At 48.9% G+C, this 27,849-nt stretch overlaps 1 protein-coding gene across 3 annotated transcripts in view; it reads right to left on the reverse strand.

Moving 5' to 3' along the window:
* The window catches only part of FLI1 (Fli-1 proto-oncogene, ETS transcription factor), a 124,093-nt gene that overhangs the window by 56,699 nt on the left and 39,545 nt on the right, over positions 1-27,849 (reverse strand). Inside the window, exon 1 of one of the 3 annotated variants that reach the window (XM_046016366.1) lies at positions 5,276-5,360. The exons of the other annotated variants lie outside the window; for them this stretch is intronic. The gene's annotated coding sequence lies outside the window, so the exon portion shown is untranslated. Of the gene's footprint in view, positions 1-5,275; positions 5,361-27,849 lie in introns of those variants that run through there. 3 annotated transcript variants of the gene reach the window in all.

The following is a 27,849-nucleotide window of genomic DNA, read 5'->3' on the forward strand; positions in this document are numbered from 1 at the left end:
CAGTGAGAAGGGGGTGCCTGGGTTGGCTCAGTTGGTTAAGCATCTGCCTTCGGCTCAGGTGGTGATCCTGGGGTCCTGGGTTCGAGTCCCGCATTGGGCACCCTGTTCAGCGGGGAGCCTGCTTTTCCTTCTCCCTCCCTCCTCCTTGCTCATACTCACGCTCTCTCTCAAACAAATAAATAAATAAAACCAATGCTCCTTAGGGAGGTGTATGCGCATGCACACACACGCACACACACACCACACTTCCTTTCTTTCTATTTCTAGTCACTGATAAGCAAAAGATTTTTTTTTTTTTTCTTATAACAGTATGGAGAAAAGAATCTGTGGTTGGGAGAGGCTGGGAAGGGAGAGAAGATGAAGGAGAACAACTCCCTGTCTGGTCTGCCCGACTGAAGTTAAGAAACTTAGTAAGATCAGGAGGCCAGAGACGAGAGCCACTAGGTGGGAGTAACAGATTTGGGCAGCGAAACAAGCTAACTGAAGACCCTGGTGAAAACTTAAAGTTGGGGACGAGAGCATTCTCACTGTCTCTGAAAGGAAATAGCACCCCTCTTGCCCTTCAAGACTGAGAACCATAGGGGCATCCCAAGACCACACCCCTGGCAAGTATGCTTCTGTCTTGAAGATGGGGAGCTTTCTCTGAACCTCTTTGGTGGCATGGGCTCAGTGAGGAGGGGACAGGCCTATAGAGGAAGGACAAACAGGGAACATGGCACTAGGTATCCGTGGCTGACCGACTTGTGTGAGAGCATCTTGTCACTGCTGGGGACTATGGGGCTGCTGGGGGGGTAGGTAATGGATATGGATATAGGCACCAAGGTGCTGCTTTCTTTTTTTTAAGATTTTATTTATTTATTTGCCGGAGAGAGAGAGAGAGAGAGCGAGCACGAGCACAAGCAGGGGGAGTGGCAGGCAGAGGGAGAGGGAGAAGCAGGCTGCCTGCAGAGCAGGGAGCCCGATATGGGACTCGATTCCAGGACTCCAGGATCATGACCTGAGCCCAAGGCAGTTGCTTAACCAACTGAACCACCGAGGCTTCCCAAGATGCTGCTTTTATCATGTGAGAAGCTATTGAACTGGTAGATGTTTCGATCACACACTTGTAGCTTTTACGCATGTGCAGCTCTTGCTGTTTTGTGTCTTATAAAGATGTTTGCTTTTACTTAAACTCTCAGAACTTCTAAAAGTTTAAACATGAAACTCTTACTTGTACTGAAAACTCTTTACAGGAAGGGGTTGTTGGTTTTCAAGAAATTTTTGCTGATGACTTTTTGATAAGAATTTAATTTTGGGATGAGAGACTGAATTTAGAAAGACCTTCAGTGTGAAATTCACAGACCATTCTCAGACTGACTAAGTTCCTTCAGTTTGTAACGACTTCACTTTTTCTATTGACTTTGGCCATGATCCAGAAGACAAATTATTCTTTTAAAGACTGTTAAAATCCAGGTTGCTTTAGAGCATGCTACATAAGAATTGACTTCAAAGTGAAAAAGACATAAGGTATGGGCTCCCTAGCCCCGTGTGGCCCCCAGTTCTGGGGTTAATCCTTCGCCCTCATAGTCATCACTGGGAAAGTGAGCCCTGGATGGGCTTAGTAACTGGCTTCTGAGAAGTATCTTTCCCTTGCTCTGCTGATTGCTGGAAGGAATTCAGCAATTCAGGATGCTCTGATCCCTCAGCCACTGAGTTCTAGACCCAGAGGGAGGCACACAGTCCCTTGACTCCAAGTGCATCAGTACCCGACTTGATCCATTTGCCAGAAAGCTCTGACAAGGTCAGCTACTTGGAGTGGCAGCTGGAGTTCTGAGCTAAGAGGCTGGCCCTATTTGCCCATAGAAATGCTGACCAGACTGTGTCAGCCTTCCTTCCCGTGATCCCCTGCTGGTCCTGGCAGCTAGCAGAGGGATATGGCCCATGGGGCGCTTGTCTTGGTATGAGATACTCCTTACCCAACTTGGGTGACATGCCTTTAGCTTATCACTTATAATATATCCTGTGGTCTCATTATTGAAAAGAGGTCTTAGCAGATAATTATCATAGCACTTAGTAAGTGTGAGACACTGTTTATATGAGTAATCCAATTTAATCCTCTTAGCAATTCTATGAGGGATGCACTATTATTACCCCCATTTTTTTTTCGGATGGGAAAATGGCCATTCAGAGAAGTGAAAGAACTCGCTCAGGTCGCACAGCAAGTGACTGTGATCTGGAATTCAGATTCAGGTCTGCTGCCTGTCAGCTCCCAGGGAGCCTGTGCACGCCTTGAGGACAGCTCTTGAGTTCATTGTAGCATAGAGCCCGATCTTTGGAGTTAGAGAGATGCAAATTTCGATCTGATCTCCAGCAGTTGCTCATAAGCGCGTCACTGATTGTGATTTATGTCTAACTCTTTGAACTACATTTCCTTATCTCTAGAACACGGATAATAACAGTACCTCACCTGGTACATTTTGAATATAGGCAAAATGGGTAATTGTAGGTGAATTTCCCAAGCCAAGCGTCTAAAGTTCTTAGGATACAGTAAATACTCACATTTAAAAGAAACCCAGTGCTGAGATGGCATTGGGACCCTCGTTATTGGAGCTGTGAGATGGAGCGGGGGAAGGGGAGAGTGCAGATAAAGCCAGAGATAGACCTCCTTCTCCCCTGTGTGGGTTACTTCAACGGAAGTTGCTTAAGGTTCAGAATTAGCAGGTTTGGAGATAATAGTTAGATTTTGAAATGCAAATTCCATGAGGTTTCTGAGAATAGAGCCTGCTTTGCTACTGTTTCCACTCTCCTCTTTCGAACCATGGATGTTGTTCCATTGCAGCCTGAGAGCTCTCTTTCTGGCTTCTGAATAGAGGCTTCTAGATGGCAGATAAAATTCTGTTAAATAGCCTTGCAAGGGAGAGGAAGAGCCACTCAAGGCTGAGCTAATCAAAACAGAGGTGGCTAGCAACTATCCTTATCGCCATTCATATATCGTACATGCAATAAACACCAGAAAAAGGCCATGTGTATGTCTATGAATTCACTAATAAGAAAAACTTTCCTCATTTTGGAATTTGTCATATATATACATATTTTTTTTCTTCCTTCTTTTCTTAAAAATACTAGCAGACATATCTTCCCAAGTTCATTTTCCTTAGATTAATGCTAATGTTCTCTGTGTGCACATCAGTTGAGTGATAGGGGACTGTGGTCACAGCACGGCCACGTAATGGCCTGGCTGATATTAATGATGAGCAAACAATTGCATCTCTGAAAAAGCTTTGCTGGAACAGAGATGGAAAAATCCTAGAGCAGAAACAAAAAAAAAATTAAGATGGGGCCTGGACCCTGGAACATCTCCCTCTTCTATTTCTGCCATGATCTTGTCCACAGAAGAATACACATATAATCCACACTTATGAACCCAACAGAGTCAGGGGAGGAAAAGTCCCAGACGAAACCATGGAGGAGAGACCCTGTCCTTTGCTCATCCTGACTTAGTTAGACTGAGTTTCTACGCTAGCACAGGGAATGACCAAGACATGGGGCCCCAAGAAGCACACATTCTATGTTGTTTCCTCCCCCTTCCTTTCCCTCTTTCCTGCCCTGAACCCTTCAAGGACAAGTCTGTGGCTCATGAGCTTTGCTGGAGGTGGGTGAAAGGACTGTCAAAAGCAGCCCCACCAGGTTCCCCGCCGCTTGCTGCCCTGCTCAGCAGGCCGCGTGACTCCCAGACCAGGCCTCTGGAAAGCTCATCTCTGGGTCACCACAGGGAGCACGCTAGCTTTGGCTTTTTATTACATTCTTTGCATAATGACATGAAGTCCCTTTGCTTGCCAGCCAGAGAGCATACAAAATTCAGACAAGATTCTAGGAAGCAAAGTGCTCTGTCTTCTCTGTGTTTGGAAATCAGCAAACTCTGCAGTAGTGGGAGCATCCAGTTCGTGGGGGGGTTGGGGGGGTGGGGGGGGTGGGGGGGTGGGCGGTGGAGGTCCGGTCATAGTCACATGTAAAGTGTCCTTGTCACATCTAAAGCTGTTAGTTAGTTCAAGCCTTCTGCTTCTCACTCTTCTCTAATCGCTGGCCATGTACTCCCTTCTTCCTCATTATTTCAGTCCCACAGAGGGCAGGTGGACGAAGAGAAATGAAGGTAAACTTTATGACAAGTTGGATAAGGAGGAAGGTGGGTAACATCAATCCATCCCCAAATATTAAGCTGCAGCCCCTTGACACACAGGACAGTCCCAGAGCTGTCTGGGCTCACAACTGCCTGGTTGTCTTTTCCCAAAAGGGCCAGGATAATATTTCTAATCTTTGACACTCCCCGTCTGCATACAGGCTCTCTTTCTCTTCCCCTTGAACCCCCTTGAACTTTACGACTGCCTCAACAAACGGAAGGTGGCAGAAGTGACCTTGCAGGACCCCCAAGGCTAGGTGATAAAGGACGCTATGACTTCCACCTGCTTCGTGGTCTCTCTTGGGGCTCCAGGCCTTAGAAACCAGCCACCACGCCGCAAGGAAGCCCAAACCAGCCCAGGCAGAGAAAGGCATGGAGAGGCCCACATGGAGAGGGACCCGAGGCCACCAGCCACCAGCCAGCAACAACCTCCAGACTTGAGGGTGATGAGCCGCAGGTGAAGGCTATGCCCACGAGCACCATAGCTGTTGTATGCCCTTGAGTTTTGGTATAGTTTCTTACGTAGCCATAGTAACTAGAACATTTCTTATCATTTTAATCAGCAACAAGAGAACCCAGATTCAGAGGCTGCTGAGCATGATCGTCTGCGTTTCCTTTTCACTGTGGTTGCTGATGCCAGCTGCAAAATCAGCGCCAGGACTCGCTAGATGGGGAAACTGAGGCACAAAGTCCATGCTTCCTAGGATCACACAGTGAGGGAGAGTCAGTCTCAGCCTTCAGGCCTAACTCTTCTGATAACCACCTAGCAGAAATACCCCTCCATGACGAGTAAACACAGATGAAAAGTGAACCAGGGCCACTATTTTTTTTTTTTAGGATCCTTGTATTATAAAAAAGGAAACTGAGGCTTAAGGGGGTTCCTACTTGCCTTAGGTCCCTCAACTAACAAATGGCCCTGCTGGTAGCCTGAGTACAAAACCCATACTCTTCCCCCAAACTCCTTCCAGCCCGCTGACTCTAACCAGGCTGTGCCACAGAGCTAAACCTGCCATGGAAACTCGGAGTGCTTTGCTGATTTCTAAGGTATTTTATTGAACTCTGTCCGCCCACTTCCCCTCTCTCCATCCCCTTCCCCCCGCAACTTAAATCTTCACTTACTGGGGAGGGGGCTTCTGCAGTGGGCGACCCGGGGAAAGGCAGCCAGCCAAGTTCCTAGAAAATGGAATTAGAATCCTTTGCAGATGAAAGTACTTTATTTAATGGAGTTTAATAAATTAAGGGAATGAGCCTAAATGAGTTCAGAGAAGAGAGTCTCTGGGTTCTATAAAGGCATGCCATGTAACAGAATCCAGAGCTGTGGCCTTGGGGGTGTAGCTCAGTGGTAGAGCATTTGACTGCAGAGCTGTGGCCTTGTGTTAATCACGGTCCTCATTAGATACTTCTCCAGCTCTCCCGTGGTATCTACCTTTGCCTGTTGACTTTGAGTTTTCACAGTCACTGTTTTGACCATAACCACATTTAAAGGGCATCTCTAAACATCAAAGTTAAATTCTCCTCCCACAAAGAATGATTTTACTGCTGAAAAGAAAAAAAGTGCTGAATTTGGAAACTCACAGGAAGGGGATAGAAGGTTAGTCTGAACCCCAAGACAGGAACGTTTTATAGTATGCTTTACTTTCTGTTTCTTTACAATGGGCCTGACGGCCCTTCAACATGCTTCTTCTCGATGACAGTGAGGGTAGCCAAAGGGTCAGCAAAGATCTGTCGTGTGGAGTTTGTTGTACCTTTGACCATCCACGGGGGCGAGCGCCCCTCCCATAACAGTGGGTGAGCTGGCCCCTGAGGTGGACCCCACGGTGTTGGAGGGATAGGACTGAACAGGGATGGGAAGTTGAGGTTCACTAAGGTTAGGAACCTTCGATGGTCTCCTCCGTGAAATGGAGCACATGTTCGCCAGCGTGTTCAGATGGGCTGTAAGGGGGAAATTAAGCCCTCGCAGGTGCAAGGGGGTGATGACGAAAAGAGCTCTGTCAACCAGCAAAACAGAGCCCCAGATGCCATGGGGAGAAGCAGACACAGAAGAGAAAAGTCCTGGAAGGGACCTGGATGCAGCAGAAGAAACAGTTCCCTGTGCACGAATTTCACTGCTTATCACTTGCATCGGGACTATATTCTGCCAGATTTCACAGGGATGGCTGTTCCAGTCATCAAGCATACTGGAATAGGGCTCCTGGGTGACCCAGTTGGTAAAGCATCTGCCTATGGCTCGGTCATGATCCCAGGGTCCTGGGATCGATTCCTGCAATGGGGTTCCTGCTCAGCAGGGCGCCTGCTTCTCCCTCTGCCTGCTGCTCTCCCTGCCTGTGCTCTCTCAATCTCTCTCTCTGACAAATAAATAAAATCTTTACAAAGAAAAAAATACTGGAATACTTCCATGCCAGTGCCTCCTTTCCCTTCTCTGCCCAGGGGCAACAAATGGGTCAAAGATTGGTACAGCAGGTCCTCCTAGACCTCGCTCTAAAACAAGGGTTTGGCATGCTTGTGCCCACGGCGTAGCGGTGGTTCTGGATCTGCACATTCTCCCGGACCTGCAAAGGGGTATTCTGATGACAGATGTGGTGGCAAGTGAGGACTAGGGAAGACCCAGCCTGGGCTGGGAGCAGTCTTTCTTCCCAAGAGGATCCTTGAGCCTGTTGGCCTCTGAAGGCGTCAGAAGGCAAAGGGCAGAGGAAACAAACCACTTGTCTCTTTCCTCACTCCATAGGGTGCTGTTTTAAACACATGTTCCAATAAAAGGCACCGGCTACAGGCTGGGTCAAGGCAGAGCTTTACTGGCTGTGTGAATTTGGGCACACTACCTACACTCTTGATTCCTGGAAAATTTTAACGGTCTTCCATCAGATGTTGAACGCTCTTGGACGATGACGAATGGCCACACTGCCCCGACCACAGAGAACTGAAAGCTTGGAAGAAGTGTCCTCTGAGGGGACTGGCTCCAGTATTTCCTCACAGAGTCCCCATGTCACCCCGCACAGGGCTAATCGAATAGGCTGGGAGCCGGGAAAACATTCCTGGCCGGTCCTGTTGCTTGAGAAAGATGAATTGTCCTTGGAGCCTTGTCTTGGTGGGTCTGACTCGGTAGCAGGACCAGGAGGATCTCAATGTGGTCTGTGGTGACAAGAGGGGACTCTGAGTGACAAAGGGAAGGAAGGGGGCAGGGAGGCAGTTCAGCTTTGAAAGGATGGGCTCCCCCAAGGGGCAGACAGCTGTCCAGCAGGGGTGGAAATGGCACTTGCTGCCAAGTTTATCAGCGGCGGGGAGCGGAGGACGTGTAGGTGGCAGGTGCCCTTGGGTGTTTCTTTGACTCCTGGGGTCATGGGAACTTTCCCGTCCTTTTTCTCAAAAACCAGTTCTGCCGCTGGAGGCACGCCATCCATCTCATTCTTTCTTTTCATTCCCAGTTGCTTGCTCGGTTCCCGACACCCAGTAGGTATGCAGTGACCTTTTCTAAGGGATAAAAGCCTCAGGACTGATAAGAAACACAGAGACACCATGCCCCTTGCCAGCACCTTTAACCACCAGTTGGATTTCCCATTCTGTCTCTTGGCCATTGGTGATTTCCACTAAGCCCTGCACACCAGGCTTGTCCAGTTTCTTTTTAAACAGCCACACCCAGTGTCCAGTTTAAACACAAAGCCACTGACCGCTTCTTCTGAACAGTCCCTTGAGGTCCTATTCCTAGAAGCTGTGATCTTATCGGACAATTTCCTCGTGTGACAGTTTCCGTGGCAACTGGTGTCTTCATAATCACAGGAAGGCCACGAGGACACATGCACATGGCGGGGGGCCCTTTGCTCTGTTCCCTCCAGTCCTGTACCCCAGGAGCACCCTGGCAGGTGGATGAAAACAAATCCAGCCTCAAGAAGCTGGGTGTCTGGTCCCAAGCACCCAAGCCATGTCTGCAAGCCATGGCTGGCACCGGCTAGGACAACGCGGCTTCGTCATGGTGGAGAGCAAGGCAAAGCAAGAGAGACACCATTTTCTTTCATCTCCCCACAGGGCCCTGGGAAAAGAGGGGCCCCTGAATCCATTTCACAGTCCTTAATGGCTGTCTCCTTTCCATGATTCACGCCTGATGAGCCACGCTTGGTGACCTCATGCCCGTCTAGTCCTGAGTGTGCAGTATTTCCAACTTTCACATCTGGACGAATGATCCTAGCCAAGGTGCTTCGTTGCATTGTGGCCCGGCGGCATCTGGTTACCACATTGTTGCAGCGAAGAGCGGCCAGGTCCCTGAGGATGGAGGTCATGGAAGGAGGTGGTGCCTAAGCGGGTCCTTCTCTGGGCCGACTCAGCAGCCCTGACCCTGCCTCTGCCCAGCCCCTGTGCTTTCTGTTATCCTCCTGCTCCGTTTCTCTGGCACCTTCTGTCTTCTTCACTCTTCCTGCATCTTGTTCCCATTCCTTCTCTTTCTCTTGTTCCTTCACTTGCATTTTAATATTCTGTCTTAAATAGATTCTCCTCTTGTTATACAAGACTCAGCACTCCAAACCTTTAGACTCCTATCTAATATATGTTCCTTGACTGCTCTCTGGATGTCTGCAAATACCTTTTCCCTTTGCCCAAACCAGCGGTCCCTACACAGCCCTGCTCTCCACATGCCCCCGTCTCATCAGACCTCATTTACTCACCAAACTTTTACAGAGGACCTACTAGGCACCAGGCATTCGGCTAGACACAGGGGTTACAAAGATAAATGAGTCTCCAAAAGCACACACTTGCCCTTGAGGAATTCAAGTCTGGGCAGAAGACTGGTGCAAACATTGATACTCTTGTGGGGGTGGGAAGACAGGGCAGTAAGTGAGGGGCTCGGGGGTGGCCTCCTGGAGGAGGAACCCGAGATGGGTGAAGGGAACCTTCCAGAACACCTCAAGGGCCACCACGTCCAGGAAGTTTCCCTGCCCCCTCCAGCCCACCACAGTCACCACTTCCACAGCAGTACTTGAAATCAGTAGTACTTTCTATCTCTACCACCCAGTCAGCATTTTATTCTAGACTGCTTTGTCACATTGCTTTTCTTTTTCTTTCACTCCTGCCATATATGGTAGGTTTTCGTAGGTTCACCTTCTGTCTCTCCCACCAGAGCGTAAATCCCGCAAGGATGGATTTTCTTTGCCATGTTCCGTAGACGTCATTCACACTGACTGAGTGCCTTGATTCCCTCATCCCGAAAACAGTGACAGAACCCACTTGAGACCGAGGGCGTTCACATAAGGCAAGGGCTCCCCACTGCGTCCCTGCTGGCTTCTTGGAGATGTCGCTTATGGAGCCAGAATGACAGGATCTGAGCTCCTGGTCTACCACTCGTAAGTACTGTGACCTTAGTCAAGTTCTTTAATCTCTCTGGGCCATAGTTCCCTTTTCAGTAAAATAACAATGATAATAATTGTATTCTAACTCATGCCCGTCACACAGTAAGCACCCTCTGAACTTAATCTTCTTCCTAGGGTTCACAGTTTCTAACATAAGAAAAGCACTTCATTTCTCTGGGCCTGTTTCTTTACTTGCAACATCAAAGGACCGAACAGGATGGTCTGCCAGACCCTCTCCAGGGCTTCGATGCTAAAATCTATTAGTGGATTGATCCCACAGCCCCATTTGCCTGCAACAGTCCCAGTTTAGGCCTATTGTTTCAGAAAATGCTAAATAACACCTCTCTCCACTCTCAGAATTATTCCCATTTGAATGGCAACGTTATATGTATGAGCGAATTTGGCTATCTCGGCGTAGCTTAGCTTCATGGGACGGTGGGTTGTCATCCTTGCTCTCCCTTCCAGGGAGGAGGTAAGGGGAACCGAGGACAGCCTGGTCTACACAAAAAGCCAAGCATCCGCTCCTCTTGGAGCTCAGGCTCCATCTCCGGTACACAGCTGGTCTTTCGGTTGGCAGCCACCCACAAAGCGGTCGCCCACTGGGTTGGCCTTCATCCTTGTTTGACTTGAGTGCCAAACCTAGGCAGTCTGGCACTGGGCCTCCTGTCTCTCGGCATCCATCTATAGGAAAAGCAGATATTTTGTGAACAAGTCCTGCCATGGTCTTCCAATGAAAACATCTCAGTGGGATTACATGGAGATATTTTCTTTGTCAATCTCAGTAAAGCTATTAGAACAGAAAACCCGGCTGAAACCCACTGACAGTTCCTGGGGACTTGGGACTGATTTAGTTACTCCATAAAGGGTACTTAGTGTTCTACTCTTGGAAGCTTCTGAAGGTATTGGCCTTGACCAGTAGGAGCCTGTCTGTCTCTCTCAGGGACATGTGTCATGGTGGGAATACAGCTTAATCCTCGATGGCTCCAAAACTTACGGGAAATGGGAAACTAGCCCACCAGGTGGGGACGCCCTGAGATGTCCAAACCTTCATCAGTAACTTTTTTCTTCTCATTCCCTTTCCTCCAGGCTCCATTGTCAAAGGCTGTCAAGTTCTTACATTGTCCCTTCCGCGTAGTCTTCTGCATAGTTTAGATCTCCCACGTTCATTATGGCCTTGGTGAGTTCCACAAGAAGGCCAGCATCAGTGATGTCGACCTTTCCAACCCTGCCCTTCTTGGGAAGCTGTGGAAGCAAAATGTCCCTGGGGGAACCTTGTGGTCACCTTCCTCCTTCTAATCCCAACACAAGGAAGGTTTCAGGTCTGACAGCCTGAGTGACTTTTTGAAAGTCTTTTTTTTTTTTTTTTAAGATTTTATTTATTTACTTGACAGACAGAGATCACAAGTAGGCAGAGAGGCAGGCAGAGAGAGAAGGGAAAGCAGGCTCCCCGCTGAGCAGAGATCCCGATGTGGGGCTCCACCCCAGGACCCTGAGATCATGACCCAAGTCGAAGGCAGAGGCTTAACCCACTGAGCCACCCAGGCGCCCCCCGACTTTTTGAAAGTCTTAAGGAATTCTGGAAAAGGGTAAGAACATGTTCTTTAGCCTCCATCTTCCCACAAAATCAGAATGCAGAAACAAAGTGATTCTCTAAGCATATTATTCTTTTACATAGAGAGAAATTGAACTCGTAAATTGGTCTTTCAGACCAGCGATGTCCAATAGAAATTTCTGTGATAGGAGATATTCCAGAATCCTCACTGTGCAGCAGAGAAGCAGTAGCCACATGTTGCTACTGAGCGTTTGAAATGTGGCTAGTGCGACCAAGGAACTGAATTTTAAAACTTTACTGAATTGTATTTCATTTCAATTTAAATAGCCATGTGCTCCTAGTGGTGACCACAGTGACCCGCATAGGCTCTAGACACTTAGGCTTGCTGGCCATATTATGTGCTATTCAAAACATCACTTCGGCAAAGCAGAATAGCCAAAGTCACTTCGGCTAGTTCCTTAACACGTCCTGTCTAGTTATGGGATCGTGAATGTATTTGCCACCAAAAGAACATTCATTCATTCATGGATGCACTCATTCACTTAACCAATATTTACTGGACATGTGCTAGGAACCAGGCAGGCACTATCTTAAAACTTAGGAATATGTCAGTGGAAAAATGGCATTGTGGTGTTAATAGCATTATTGTTACTATAGAATTAGGAGACCTGTAGAAACCTCCCTCCACCCCTAATATCACCATATCTATGCCGTGAACTAAATATTTAACAAGTATGCAAATGCCTTTGTGCATAAGAGGGTCACCCTGACTGAGCAGGTAAGTAGCAGCTCCCAATCTGCTGTGGTGAGAGAGGTAGAAAGAAGGAAGATCCTGAATTCATGATGGCAGGAATCACAACAGGTCTGTGGTGAGGATGCCATCAAATGAGAACAAGGCTCCCCAAAGAACTCCAGGAAGTAAGGTGTGTCCGTTGGTACTTTGCCGTAGCTTACGGAACAGTGTGGGCCAGGGGCGTCCACAGCTGCCCCAGGCAGCATCTCAGAGAACAAGACAGCTGCTGAGCCATTGTCCCTCGAGAAGGTGACAGGACGCGAAGCACAGAAAGATGGCACAACCAACTGTGGGCATTTCAGAGGACAGGAGAGCAGTGAACTGAGCAGGAATGTGGCCGAGGCAGGGCCTTAACACTTCATTGATGACCAACCCAAGTATTGCCGGGACTTTCCTGGTCATAAATAGCCAGCTAGGACCTCAGGTAAATGTTTTGTTGCAGCCTCTGAAGAGCGTGCAGCCGGGGCGGGGAAGGGGAGGGGAAGGTGGACATGGGACGTAGACTCCCAGTCACCACCTTCAAAGGCTGTTCCCAAGGGACTTGGAAGGGCACTGCCCTCCATTTAGTAAAAGGCTGTGGCTCTCTCGGCAGGGTCCTAAAACAGTATGTAGGCCTCCAGTGATCTGGAAGAGCAGCATTCAGATCTTACAGGAAGGTGTCCCTGCATCCTCATTGGCTGGAGGCCGAGCTCTGCTTCTCCACCCTCAGAACCCACGTGGAAGGGCCGCTGATTGTCTGTTCAACCACAGCTGGCAGACTGGGGCTCCTGGCCCTATAACACAGCCCTGGTGTCTCTCGGAGCTCCGGCCCTTAGGAGGACAGCGGTTGACTTGTTGACTAGTAGAGCCTGAGAGCCACTACTGCTGCCCAGTAGCCCTTCCCTTTGTCCCTCTGGGTTAATAACCACATTTGCATGAAAACAGGATCTTTGCTGCTGCACACTCTCTCCCTCCTCCCCACCTCCCTTCCTGTCTGGTCCCCCTATCCCCATCCTTCCCAGGCCCCGGTCCAGACATCATCTAAGCAAGGACCCACCACCCCAACTCCAAGAAGAGGCCCTGCCTGACCATTAGAATGCTTCACAGGACCTTGGCTCTCTGAAGGGAGCACTGTATATTAATTCCCTCCAAGCCCCAATTGTCAACATTCGATGGTCTGGTCCAACTCAGAAAGACTTGCTCTAAAACATCCACTCTTCTAACCTAAAGGATCACCACACTGTAGTTTGAGAGAGGTTTCCCCTTCCCTCGCAGGAGATCAATCCTCCTAATTACTTTAACATAAGCTTATGTAAAAAAAAAACCCTGCCACCTCTAGGCACACAGAAAATTAACTGGGGGCAAGTAGGGGAAGTGGAGGGGGTCAAGATACAGCAGGGCCATGTCAGTCAGGCCAGGAGAGACCAGATGGACTGTATATACCGGATCCTTGTCTTTGGCAACCCAACCTTTTAAGATTGTTCTGACCTGGTTTCAACTCTTCCAATGGGCCATTACTTCTATGAGCACCGAAGGTAAGCTCTGACGGGACAAGTGAATAGACAGGAAACTGGTGTCTTTAAATACCATTATTTGTTGACAACAGAGTTACTCTTTCAGTAAATGTTCAGACCCTATGTGGGGGCCTCAAGAGCTTTACGGAGCGCACCCTTGGGTTTAGAGACACTCTGACCCCTCTCCCTTCGTGTGCATGTTCATACCCATTCCGAAATACTTATTCCAATATACAGCTTCTCTTCCAACCCCCACTTTGGGTCCAAGGGTTTCTTGGGAGATGACTCTCTGCACTCATGGAGGACAGACACGCCTAGACGTTGATAGCAAGGAGGCAGCTACTTCCTTCTAATATCAGGGCAAGTGAATCAGAGCCCATGTGTCCCTCACACGCAGGGACAAGAGGCCCAGCTGGAGGGTCTGGCCAGACCTGATGCAGCTCAGACGTGGCCCTTTGCTCCTACAGCAAGAGGAAAATCCTGTCAAAATGGCTTAACGATCTTCTAATATTTCCATGCAATTAAGGCCACATCTGTCTCCCAGGCCCCCACACTCCTTTGCTAGTGCACAGACATGAACCAAACAGTCTGTCTTGTCGATCTGGAAGGTAACAAAGAGCTCCATTCATAACCGTAGGCACTTGCACTGTTTTTTTTTTTTTTTTAAGTAAAATAGAGTTTTCACTTTGAGAATAACCTGTGTGGCAAGCAAGCGAAGGATTTTTCCCCCCTAATAAATCAAATTCAACAGCCTAATAAAATGCTGGCTCCCCCACTCCCTCCTCCACCCCCTCCCCCTCCCACTGTCCCACTCTCTGCCAATAATCGCTCAGAATACAGACTAGTGGTCGCACCGAAGATGGTAGGGGAAGGGGAGCTGGGGGCAGGAAGGGAATTCAGACACGTTTTGAAGGTGGGATGGATTGGTTTGCCAGATGAAGAGCTGAGATGGGTGGGGGTGGGGGTGGGGCAGGGTAGGGAGGGAGGTAGCCTGCCTTCCCCTCCCCCACTTTACCTCCTTTCTCAGCCTTTCTGGGCTGGTTTCAAAACACTCCTTTTCTTCTGCTGCTCCCTTTACCCCACTACCCATCCGCAGGCATTGGGTAAACCTTCTGCTTCCTTCTTTTGCATGGAGAGGAACAAGAGAACCAGGTTCCTAGGGATGGAGCAAGGGCTCTTGGACCACACCTGCTGCTAAGCCCTGCAGGATCTTGCCTCTGCTCAGAACAAGGCTGAGAGATCTCCCTGGTCTTTGAAGCCTCCAGAGAGTGAGTTTGCAGGAGATAAGTGCTGATAAACATCGAGTTTGGTGCTTATCTGTAGCAAACACAATCTTTTGAGGTTCTCTCTGAGCTCACAGGCCATAGAGACTCTAATAAAAAAACAGAAGGGAAAATGCAAAACCAAGCAGTATTTGCTGCTGCTTTTTCTTCTTCTTTTTTGTTTTGTTTTCTTTTGACCTACACACTGGAAAGCCCAACATAGATACTATAAAACAGGGGACTCCAGAGCAGAAACACAACCCTGGGTCTTTGCTTTGTTCCATTTTTTGTTGTTGTTGTTCAGCTGTCAACAGAGGAGATATTTTCAGTTCCGGACATGAAAGGATGAGCCAAGTGTTGACAATGACAATCTGCCCATAGCATTTACTGTCCTAAAATGCTTTCACGGGCGTTGTGTTATTTGGCTCTCACGACAACTCGCTCTAACGCAGGCCCCATGGTTGATGAGTAAAGAAGCTGAGCCTGAGCTCGTCTACGTGATTTGTCCACTGTCATACACCTTGAAGTGGGGGTTCCAGGAGCACCAGCCAGAATTTTATGGTCATTCTACTCCATGCAGAGGCTCAGCAGGTAGAAGAAGACCCAGAAATCGAAATGGCCTTGAATCTGGGCATCCCACCCAGAAGCATCTGGAAAAATTGGGTGGCAGGGGATAAACTGGGGTAGTGAGGGACTCCAAGCTTTGAAACCCTTGAGTGATGCAACAAAAGCAGAGGCGTGGGTGTCTTCTATTTCAATGTGGTTTTTAGACCTGATTTCCTAGGATGGGTTATTAGCAAGAGGTACGTGTTAAAGAAGCAGCTTTGAGAACAAAGAGCAGCGGGACAGGAACAAGGGCTCCAGATCTCGGGTCTCTGCTCCACCACTGACCTGTCATGGGCCCTTAGGAAGGATTTCTTCTCAGATTTTCCATTTCCCCTTCTATAAAGTGAAGGAGTGGGATCTATGGTACTTAAGGCAGGAGGGTGAGGGAAGATGAGGGAAGCATGGAGAGTGTTTGCTGCTCCAGGAACACACTCTCTAAAAATTACACAACCATAGTGACAGTTTTATGGTAAACTGTGGGTGCTCCTTGTGAAGACGAAGACAGAACATTCAAGGGCAGAACCTGGCTACACCTATCTTTCTCCACTCCAGAGTTCGATGGTACTGATGGGGGATTCTTCAGCTCAGGGAACTACGATGGCTGTTCATGTCCCTAAAGACAACAAGTTATCTCCACATGAGGTTCTGGTGAGCCTTTCTGCTCCTTATTGCCAAGTCCCCCCATACTATGTATATGACATTGACCATTTGCGGTTGGGTAGAAAGTAAACCATCTACAAAAGCCTCACCAGTAATGTTACAGCAAAAGTAACTGGAACTCAGCCTGAAAGATCGTTTCCTGAGAGAAAAAGGTGATACCTGATTCACATGATCTCTCCTAGGAACCTCAATAAACCATCAAGAGCCACATGTAGGATGGAGAGTAAGACTTGAGGCAGGGGGGTGTGGTGATGCAAGGTGGCTCTTACTTTATCTCTGTTTGAATTTGTTAAAAGAATGTATTCGTGTCTTTTCTATTTCATTAAGAAGCAATTGTAAAGGATGGGCTGACAAAAAGAACTTCACACTCGTGGTGGAGTTCATGGTAGAGAGGGGGTTGGATGAAATCCCCACCAAAGGCTCATTCAAGTTGTAGAACTCACTGAGGTTGGAGAAGGACCATGTTGCAGATGCCAGCGCTCCGGTGTGTGTGGTGGGCACCATCTAGACAGACGTGGACCCTTTGAGTCGCATTTGGGAGTACCTTACTTCATGCTATGTGTTCTTTTTTTTTTGGTGTTTTGCTTTGTTTTTTTTTTTTTTCAGCTCCCGGGTAGCATGGTCCTGAGGTAGGTCAATAGCCTCATTTTACAGATGAGGGGCCAGAGCTGTGCTGGCCCCCAGGTCTCACTCTTTCTTTCTGCTTAATAGCAAGAGACCTTTCTCCTGCTCCTGGAGTGGGGGTGGGGAGGGGGGCCGTGGCCACCGGAGGGTAAACTATCATCCCCACATAGCCAGCTGAATTTGACAAATGTAGTTGGAAAAGGGTCTTCAGAAATTCTTGTCCATTTAAGAGTTAAATCTCCTGGAGAAATGTCTCTTAAGCTCAGAAAGATATCCCTACTCTTTTAAATACACTTACAGATCCTTCAGAAAATGCCCGCTTGAGGCATGGGGAGGAAGGCTTGGTATTATCATCTGGTTAGTACCATCCTTTGGAATACAGACTGGGGGCTGGACAGGTTTGGGGCGCTGAGTCAGGCTCTTCTCCAAATGGCAAGACATCTCAGTCTTTTCATGGTCCCTCACACACACCTGCATACGTACAAATACCCACAAATTACAATGCATTTTGAAAACTACTAAATATCGCACCATAAATATTACTTATGCAAATAGTATTACAGCGGAAAATATGCACACAGACAACACGGTAGCTACCTGTCTCTTTCAGAATCAGAAAAATAACCATTCTTTCTAGTTTTCTGAGTATATATACAGTATCTGATAAACATTTGTTTTGGAAAACTAGGGGGAAACATGGTTTATTGATATATCATTGACCATAAGCTCTGTTTTTAGATGTTTTAGCTACAGTGGAGATTTTTATCTGTACCTGGCATGTCTTGGGTGTGTCTGAAATGGTTGTATCTCACAAAACCTCCCAGGTTCCCACATTCTCTAAGTTGCTCCAGTGACAAAGGGATGCAGGATATCAAGCCAGTGATAAGCATTTCAAGCATAAGACTGCTACAGGTACCTATTGCAAGGACTTCAGAAGCCAGAGTGCTAATGTCACCAAAAGCTGTAGCTCCTGAATGCATATCACCCCTTTTTGCTGGAAGTTTCCTGAGTCACAGATTCCTGACAGTCTTCTTTTTCTAGCAATTTCTAACTGGCTGCCTTGCACATATGAAATGAACGTGTGCAGCTCATGGTAATGGAAAGGAAGAAAACGTACTGATGCTGAGCGAGAGTGGGGGTTGGGGGCCTGAAGAGTGGGTTGCATGTTAAACCCAAGCAGCTTGCATTTCCTGTTTAGTGGGGCTGGGTGAAGGTTTTCAGTAGTAAGGTCTCAAGCTAACCCGAACAGATAGCCTCCTTGGTCATGCCCCAGGAACTGGGATTTGGCCTCTGGATACCAGATGGAGGTTTCAGGATTAGGAAACTTCAGGATCAACCACTCCCCATTTCCAGCTCTTTGTTTCAATAGTCCTTTGCCCAGTTCCTTCGGGCTTCTCCCTTTAAAGTCGGGTTAAACAGTTTCTCGGACCTGCCCATGAGACCCTCAGAGGATAATGTTCAAAATATCTCATTCTTAATACTCTTTTCTATTTGCAGGAATCCTGTGAATTTCAAAGGGGACCTGGCATGTAAGGGTGGGGATGGCTCAGAAAGGCCTGTGAAATCCAGAATTCTCCAAATACAGCCAAATTCAGACTCCGGGGTTACTCAAGGAGTGAGTAAATCACAATCATCCAGGTGTTATAATGTGACTTTGTATTTGCCTATCTTATCTAGAGACCTAATAATACTGACCACCGCTATGATTATTTAACCATCAAAGTGACCTGTCAAGGAATTACCCTGACTACACATGCACAAAATTCTCCTAAGTTAGAGGTCAGCTCCCTGAAAATGAAGACCAACTGGTAGCTTAGGAAGTACTTTATTTTCTTGGATTTCTCCAGATCATAGAAGTAAGTTTATCTTAAATCCTTCAATACAAATGATAGCCATTATTAATTACCTTTAAGTTATTAGAAAGGAATTTAAACATATAACAAGGGACCAGAACAAAGTCCTGGGCTGGTTTAATCCCTGTACACTGCTCAGTCTCTCTCTCTCTCTCTTTAAAATTTTTAATATTTATTCATTTATTTTAGGGAGAGAGAAAGAGAGAGAGAGAGAGAGAACGCAAGCACAAGTGGGAGGCACAAAGGGAGAGGGAGACCCAAGCGGACTCTGAGCTCAGCACAGAGCCCAACTGTAGGGCTTGATCTCACAATCGGAGATCATGACCCAAGCTGAAACCAAGAATCAGACACTTAACTGACTGCGCCATCCAGGCACCCCTGTATTTTTAATGGAAAAGGCACATGTATCTTCTAGACTTATTTCCCTCTATACTGTGATTATAGCAATAGTAATAACTGAGATTGTTAGACTGCTTTATAGTTCAAGACATTTATCTTAATAGGACACTTCCCACACCTATAATCTTACTTAATCACCATGATTAAAGGGGGAAGTAGGTAATATTATTAGCCTTCCCCATTTTCCTGGTGAAGAAAGGAAGGCTCTGCAAGGGTAACACTTTATTCCTGATGGCAAATCTGCTAAGTAGAAGCATGTGAGCCCAGCCCCCCAGACTCGAGACACCCAGCCTTTTCCACAGGGCCACGCTGTCTCTAATGCACTCTCTGCCCCAAAATGCAGCAGCGGTGAGTACATTTCGTTTTTTCACACTGATGCCCTTTTCCTTTGCCTGTTTGATCTTGCCCCCTTGGTGAGACTGTAGGCAGTTTTAAGGCGAGATCTTTATCGGTCAGTGACCATTTTAACTTGTGGTGGGCTCCTTAGTGTTCCAGAGACACTTGCTGATTGATGGCATGCACTGGGCACGAGGCTGCTGGCTTTGACATTTTAGAACTGCACACTTCCTCCAGTGACACAGCATATGCCCCAGCAACAGGCCTCCCTGCCATTTTCTCAAAACCAGGAAACGAAACTGGCCACTGAGAGCAAATGACCACCAGCCCCAGCATTAGTGCAAACCAAGCAAAACACACCAAGAGGCAGACCTCGTGGCTCAGAAAGACAAAGGCATTCCATCTGCACTTATCGCTGCAGAACTGTCACCCGCTTCTTCCTCTCCTCCTGGTCTCAGTGGCAACCGTCCTGGACTTCCCAACAGGTTAAATGGTGCACTTTTCTATATGTTCTTACGCAGCACTCATCCCCAGACCCACCATTGGTGAAAATCCCGGTCTCGGTATGGCACAAAGACAGCCATCCCTAAATTTTTTAGCTGAGGAATATTCTGAGAAGGACAAGGCAGGGCTTTTTAACGTGCACAGGAGAGCGCCTCCCCCCCCCCCCCCCCCCCGTTCTCCTTTTTCTACAGCCTCGTTTTCACACCCTGTGTCTCTAACCTGGTCAGATCCCAGGCATATGATATCACGGATTTTTCTGGTGTGTGATTGCAAAGGTGTTTTCTGTCGGCAGCAAATGAGTGTGGAGCTCTGGGGGGCTACTGGGGCACAGGTAATAGTAATCTGAACCCAGGCATCTCAACAGCGAGCTCCGGTCCCCCTCTCTTCCCATTATGCTGATTGCAACCCAGGTGGGAGGAGCTTTCGGGAGCCAACCCCTCTCTGAAAAGAGACTATTCCTCCAGGCTTTTTCATTCTGATGGGCCAAGACAAGAGGGAGAGAAAATAAGACACCAACTTCTTTGCATATGAATGCAACAAGATGTGTCTTTCTGGATACCTTTGTTCCATTTGAAAGGACCGAGCCTGCCAAAGCAACATGGCTAATTAGACTAAGACAGATGGGCACATCAGAAATCATTCTGCTGGATCCTGCCCTTGCACAGTGTCAGGAAGTTTCAGTCTTCTGCCACACATCATGTTGCTGCCAACCGAGTCCAAAGGACAAACGTGGTCTTTGTAGCTGGACATGAGACACCCCACAGATTCTAGACCAAGGTCAGATTTGCGGTCTGTGACTCACTTTGCTTATTATTATTATTCTTGGTGCTGTTGTGACTTTTTTTTTCTAGATAACCAACAACCTAGCTCTCTGTTCACTCAGCATCATCCAGGTTAAAAGGAATGAGGGGAAATTAAGGAAGCTTGTGGAAATGAGTAGAGCTGTTGGAGATGTTTCTCGGGATATCAACCTGGTTCTTTTTTCTTGAAGCATGGTTCCTGGACTTGGCGTATTTTCTTTTAGAGATAAAAACTTCTGTAGACCATGCTAGATCTTGTGAATTAGGACCTTAGGAGTCGAGCCCATGAACAGGACTCTACGTACATACCCCAAGTGAGGCCTGGGCGGATGCAAGTGTCAGAAGCTATGTTAGTGCTCAGTGACAAAACTTTCCACTGTCACTTTTGTTTGGAAAATGCTGCAGAAGACATTGCTCCTCTCTTTCCCTTGGAGGACTCCGGGGAAATTAGGATACTGCTCTGAGATTTGGGTTTTCATCTGTAAAATGGGCATAATAAGGGTGTGAGCAGTGGATGAGAGAATCTAAGCTAATCTACATATTAGCTATCAGCAGATGCAAGGTTCTGATAAGTCCTGAGGCAAAGAGGCTTTTACAGGTTTCTATAACCCAGCGCTCCCCGCACTATTTTGAACACGGAATCTGGTTGCACAAAGTACCTTTGAACATCCCTCAGACATGTTTTGGAAGCAATGAAATACCGTAATGGTGCCTTGACCGCACATCATTGGAAGACCCTACCTTCCTGGGTCTCGCTTGTCTTCTTTCCCGCCACAGCCCATCCAAACTATTCCAAGAGGGAAGTAAACTCAAGACAGACAGCAATCACTTTTTTGGGGGGGAGGGACCAGTCGATTTTTAGAATCGTAACTTGCTTCGGTTACATGTTGGAAGCAATGTTGTCTACTCCTTCCTCCCATCTCCATCATTTATGTGGAAATACCGCATCTTCACAGGGGCTTTCCTGGAATTGTCCCATCCAGACGATATCCAGTCTTAAGTCCTTCCTCAGGACTCTACTTTTTCTTCTTCATCCCTACCACATTTCTATTACATATTCATTTATGCAAAAAGGTGCATATCCAGAAGGCAGGGTGTCTGGTCTCATTTGTTCAGCCGGGAAGCCAAAACCCAGCTTGGCAGATAGTAAGCACTTGATAAATATTTGTTGCCTGAGTGCTTGCCAGACTTTTACTCGAGCAAATCACGTGAACACGTGGGTCCAGGGAATGGGGACTCGCTGTGGTTCTGTCTGGACCTCAGAATTTCCTGAAACCCCTCTTAACAGTGCAAGGTTGTGCCCCACATCTCCTCCAGGAGAAGGAGGGTGTGGCAGATCCCACGCTGACCACTGGCTGGGTGGGTGGAGAAAGGAGGGCGCGCTGAGCTTTGTTAGGGTCCCTTAGGACCTACTCTAGGTTTTAGACAAGTGTCTCTGTGTTTGGGTGCCTTGATTCTCTGTTTAGTGCAGCGGGTGTCCCATTTGCTGCTCCAAAATTACACTGTGAGCTGTCTACTTGGGCATTTTGAAATCCCGAAATGAGCGGTGATTCTGAAGTTCAAATCATGGTTACTATTTCCAGCACTGTGGGGTTTCTAGCACGTGGCTTTGACCCTCAGGTTTTGCCAAGAGGATTTTTTTAATACGACTTGCTCAGGAAGTCTTTTACTCGACGCTGGCCCTTTAACAGAAAAAGGACCGCTCTGTCTGTTAACCACCATTTCTTACTTGACCTCTTGTTTTGTGGTACAGAAGTTACACAAGCAGACCGTTGGACACGCATGCTGGCTCATTGGTGTTTTTCTCAGGGACATCTATCTCAGTGGCTCGGCAACCTGTACCCGGAGCCGGGAGCGCATGGCCGAGACATCCCGCAGGCAGGCAAATCTTGGGGGGCTCCATCCTACTGGGCAGCCCCAGAGCCCTGCGGGGCTAATCCAGCCCCCGGCTGTCAGCAGCACAGGAAGCAGAGGGCATGGCTGATGTACATGTCACCGTGTGGCTTATGGCCACAGCCTCGCCCTACCTTACAGCCTGCACAAGCTGCGAGAGCAACAGGAAACGGCCGAGGGTGTATATATAGCCACATTGTGTTTATCCAAAGGTGCTGTTTTGCACAGATTATGATGAGCATTTTCACTGGGAGAGGACATGGCATCTCCCCTTTCCGCAGGCCTCCTGAGGTGCTTGTAAAATTAATCACTCCACCTGAGAAGGAAGAGGAACATGACGCCTTTTGGGTTTCTTCCTTTTCAAGGTGAACAGACCAGCACATTTTCTTTTCCAAAGGATTTCCGGATCCATTCAGCCAAGGCTCAGAAAGGATGGGAAACAGCAATGGAAAAATGCAGGATTTTCACGAGCCTCTAAATACAACCCATCTGGGAAAATCATTCATTCCATAGATTGAGCTTCCCCTGAAATGCATTAATTAGACTTCACTTCCCCCCACCCCCCCCACCCCCATTCCCCTTACATTCTCCTGGCAGACAAATCTGTCCATCCCTTCCCAGTACAGCCCTCACACAGCCTTTGGTCTAGCTCCCTCAAATCCTATGGGGGCAGAGCTCACAGAAAAGTCGTGGGTGCCCAGGCTCGTGGGGCCCAGCCCCCCACCCCCGACCCCCTGTGTCCGCAAACAGGAATGGTCAGTAGGAAAGGAAAAAGGGTCCTCATTCCAGCCCCTCCCTCAGAGCAGAGCCATTCTGCACTCTTTGGATGCGACCCCCTTGGGGTGCCAGTTAATTTGCCGAATTCTAGACTCCGTGCCTATTCTCGAGCCGGGCGGTGGCTTTAGCGACTCTCACTGGCCCTGTTCCACCTGCTGAAGAAACTCGGGAATGAGCCTTGGGAAGAGTGGGTCACTGAAATTCTGGTCTCACAAAGGCGGGCCTAAATGCTTTGGTCTACTGGGCATGCTTGGGGACTCCGGGGAAATTAGGACACTGCTCTGAGATTTGGGTTTTCATCTGTAAAATGGGCATAATAAGGGTGTGAGCAGTGGATGAGAGAATCTAAGTCTAGTCGTCAGCCTTGTACCCACGTGAGCGAATATGATGCTTTGCCGTCAGAGCCGAGGGAGTAAAACCATGAAATCAGACTGGGACTGTGGAGCAGAAGAATCCTGGGGACTAGAGACCCCGATTTCAAGATTTTCCACTTTTTGTGTTAACACCGTTGGCTGCCTCATTCAGCACGAATAGACTCTGTATTCTGAGGCCGGGCCTGCTCAGGGGGGCGGTTTGCTGCCGTTCCTCAGAGCAGCCTCTAAGAGAGTGCCACTTCATAAATGCCGTCTTGGCTCTTCCTATTCTGAGAAGACGTTTAAGTTTTATGATGCATTGTGAAAAAATAGGCACCAACATTTCGGGAGGACGGTTTCAACGTTTCCTCAAGCTCCCGGTCCCCCCAGCCGAGGCCTGGGACATGGGCCTCCAGGCTGGTTCAGAAGGTCCCAGCTCAAGAAGCAGAAGTGAATGCTTCTGTTTCCTATCCTTTCAGAAAGGGGGTAGGTGTCTGAGGCTATTTTGTATGCACAAAACTATGTATGGCACAAGGAGGCCAAAGGCAGTCAACGGGACCCGGGCCGGGCTGAGCCCGGAGCCCGGTACCTGTTCAGGAGCCCTTAGTGGGCACAGATGGCCCCGGAAGTCCCCATCCACCTCCAGCCCCATCCTCTTCTTTCCCACCTATTTCACTGCACGGAGCCCCAGACCCTTGTTCAGTCTCTTTACTGAAAGCTGAGCACCCAGTGGCAGGGGCCAAAGCCTGTGACTGTGTGTGCCTGAGATTAAGACTTTTATCTGATCTTCGGCAACTTGCAGAGGAAATCCTGTTCCAGAGCTCAGAGCGAGAGGTTGCCAGCAGTTCTTCCCTCCCACCTGCGAGATAAATCAGGACACCTGAAATGCTAATATGGGCTCATTGTTTATAAATATAATCATCTCACTTCCTGTAACGCCATCAGTCCCTCCTTCAGGCTTTTTTTCTTTTAGAAAGGGCATAACCAAGTCTCTTGGCAGAGCCTGGCCGGGTGTCCTTAGCGTCCTCATCTGCAGAGCAGGCCAGCGGTAGAGGCTCCCCGCAGATGGAACTCCACGGCGACCCCGCCTTTAGGATTAAGATTCATGTGGAGCGGGGCGCCTGTGTGGGTTCAGTTAGTGGGTTTAGCCTCTGCCTTCAGCTCAGGTCATGGTCTCAGGGTCCTGGGATCGAGCCCCGCATCGGGCTCTCTGGTCAGCAGGGAGCCTGCTTCCTCCTCTCTCTCTTTCTGCCTGCCTCCCTGCCGACTTGTGATCTCTGTCTGTCAAATAAATAAATAAAAATCCTTAAAAAAAAAAAAAAAGGTTAAGATTCACGCGGAGAACCAGCAAGTTCTTTAGGAACGGAGACAGGCACGGGTCCCTCTATCACCCATGTGAAGGCTCATTGTGGGTCTCACCTCCTTGAACCAGAGAACCCCGGGCAGAAGGGCACATTCTCCAGTGGTTGGAGCCAAAGTTGTGGAGAGCTGTGGGTTCTTTTCATTTCCCTCACCCCACCCCCGAGCCAGAGGGTTCACTGACTGAGGTTTGTTTGTAGCTGACGGATGGTTTCTGAGATCCTGCCCAGTGATGGGAGTAACGCAGGATTCTCTCCTCTTCAGGAAAAGTGGGTGATGCCCCCTAGTGTGAATTGGGGAGGGGAAAGAAGATACTCCTTGTAACTCAAGGAGGGAATCCCCAAGACAGAATTTGCTGGAGGGTCTGCCCTGATTCTGCTCCTTCTCCCACCACTCCTATCATTTCCTTCAGCGGATCTGCAGATTGCCTGGCCCCCCTGCATCCCCCCCCCCCCCCCCCCCCCCCGCCAAGTCTGCCCAGAGCTGTGCTGGGTGACTGCGGGCAATACACCAGAAAGAAAAGGCATAGAAGTTGCCTGAGGGACCTCAGACTCACAGGGGCCACAGGAATCATAGAGGTGATGATGTGAGAATCATGAAACAGCCATCAGCTTACAGGAGAACCACCCAGAAGCAGGCAGGAAGGGGAAGTCCGCTTCTAGATCTGACACTGTTGAGAGGTCTGACCTCAGTAGCCTCACCTGGGCAGCAAGGGGGCTCCTAGACAGTTCCTCAGATCTTTCTGGAAATGGCATTCCATGCGTCTGTGACAGCCCCTGCCAGATGATAAGCCACTAAGGATGAAGTCAGACCCTGTTGCCACCTCATGGGAAACTTTGGGGTTGGGGAGCGCTGTCCCCTTTGTTCCCTGGCGCCCAAGGGGTGGGGGTGGGGCAAACCATGGCCACTTGCAAGGAAGAGCGAGTCCCCGGTGCTCCTGGCTCCCTGCGTGGCCTCCTGATTCCTCTTCCTGCAGAGCCGCTCTACTGATGGCCCACCAGACGGAGCCCCTTTTTTGTTTTGTTTTGTTTCAGCTTGTGAGGAAAACGAACTTGCTAGTCAGTATGGAACCGTCCTGAGGGGAAGTGGGTGCAGGGAGGGAACCTTTACTTCTGCCCCATGCAGGCCAGAAAAGAGAGCGGGAATGCTGCTTCTCCGCCCCTTCAGCTCAGCACCCTTCTCCTCCACAAACAAGCAGGGAGCCCAGGGAGGCCAGGCAGAGAGGTCCGGTGCCTATCCTGCCCTGAGCTGGCCACGGCCAGCCCCGGTGTCGCTGAGGGGAGCCAGAGCTCCCGGCATCCCTCTCCCCGCAGCTGCACATGCAGTGACCTCCCAGGGGGATCTAGAAGTCCACCCTGGTGGGCGTATTTACATCTTGGAAATAGGGAACCATCACACAAACCCAGAGGGCTGGGTGTTGAACATTCGACCGCACACGTGGTTGGATGCACCTGCTTCTCCAGCAAACGACCGCTACCCGGGACCTAGCACGGGGATGTGTTCAGGTCTTGCCTGACTTCCTCACCCTTGGAGGCCTGCAACAGGGCCTGACTGCTGAGAGGAGCACCCAGGCCTCCCGGTCCCTTATTCTCTGGCCCTTGGAAACTTTGAGCAATTTTCTGTGGCTGCTTTTCAAACCCGTAAGCAACACAAAGGACACTACCAGTCACTAGGGATGGAGGAGCTGCACTTTGCCGGGGGCAAAACTAAGCCCCTTGGGTCACGTTTTCTCATCCAATCATATCCTCACCATAGCCAGAGGGAGTCTTTCCTTGTCTCCTAGCTCAGGAAGGTGAAGCTTGGGCGTTTACCTAGCGCGTAGGGAGCAGAGCTAAGATCTGAACCCAGATCCAAACTGTGTTCCTCCCAAAGTCTTCCCACTACACAACCCGCCCGTTGTTAGTCAACATGATTATTCTTCCTCCTTGAAAACAGATCCAAATGCTATTACCTCAAGGTAGGACCTCAAGTATGGCCCAGCTCCCGGGCCCCCATACAATCAATATCACCCTTTCCAAAGACAAACCACCCTCCCCTCCCCCACAGGACACACTTCCTCTTCCCCTCCTCTACCCCGGCCGTTGTCCCTCCCCTCCTTCAACCTCTACTCAGAACTTACTTCCTCCTTGAAGCTTTCTCTCATTAACCCCACCCAGTTTTGATCACTTCACCAACTTTGCTTCTCCTCAAACACTCACACTCAAATTTGCACTCGATTTCGTTTGCCTTATTTTTACAACTGGAGTCCATCTGGGTCTTCTTCCCTGAGCTGTCCCTTGCCCCTCTCTTTTGTACTGTTCCCATGGTGCCTGGCAATGAGGGCTGTCCACAGGGACCTCTTTCGGTGGGCCTCCTTTGTCTGTGTGGGCCTACGAACGGCCTGTTCTTCCCATCCACAGCGGGGTGCAAGGACATTGTCTCAATGATCCGGCCAAATGTCTCAAGCACCCTCTTTGTTCTGGTCTAAGATGGTGCGAGTGTAGAGCTTGGGCAAGAGGTCGGGAGAAAGAACCTCAGCCAGTTCCACGTCACTCTGGGAGTTCTCCTTTCCAGACACTCAATGAAACCTTCGAAGACTTTCTTGTCCAGTCTTGAGGCAGACAAGGACCTGATTCTCTCTAAAAGGGTCTTGGGATTTCTCCTCGCATCCTTCCTACTCCCCACTGCCTCAGACTGACTTGTTGGTTGAAACCAGCAATGGAGCAGGAATCTGGGGCTGTGGCTGGGGAGGTATCTTTCTGGTTGATCAGCAGTGTCTGAAGGGTGCGAGTACATAGGTGAGCATGAGTGGGTGTTAGCTGGGGACACCGGGGCTGAGACTAGAGCTGGGACACAGTTACACAGGTTACTGTGTGCTTCAGAAATTCCTCAGTGGACTTGGACTGGAGGGCTGGCTGGATCTTGGGTCTTCTGGGGGAAGATACCAGTAATGTGGTAGTAACAGCTGGTCTGATTTGCATTTGGGAAGCCAGACTGTTTCAGACACCTCCGCTGATGCAGGGAGCCATTCCTCTGAGGGCCCTACTGGCCGGTGAGGGCTCCTCCCTCCTCCCAGACTCCTGCTGCCCTGTCCCCTACTCCCCGCGTGCCCCAAAT

This window comes from Meles meles, chromosome 8 (genome assembly GCF_922984935.1).
Source record: "Meles meles chromosome 8, mMelMel3.1 paternal haplotype, whole genome shotgun sequence".
NCBI classification, from domain to species: Eukaryota; Metazoa; Chordata; class Mammalia; order Carnivora; family Mustelidae; genus Meles; species Meles meles.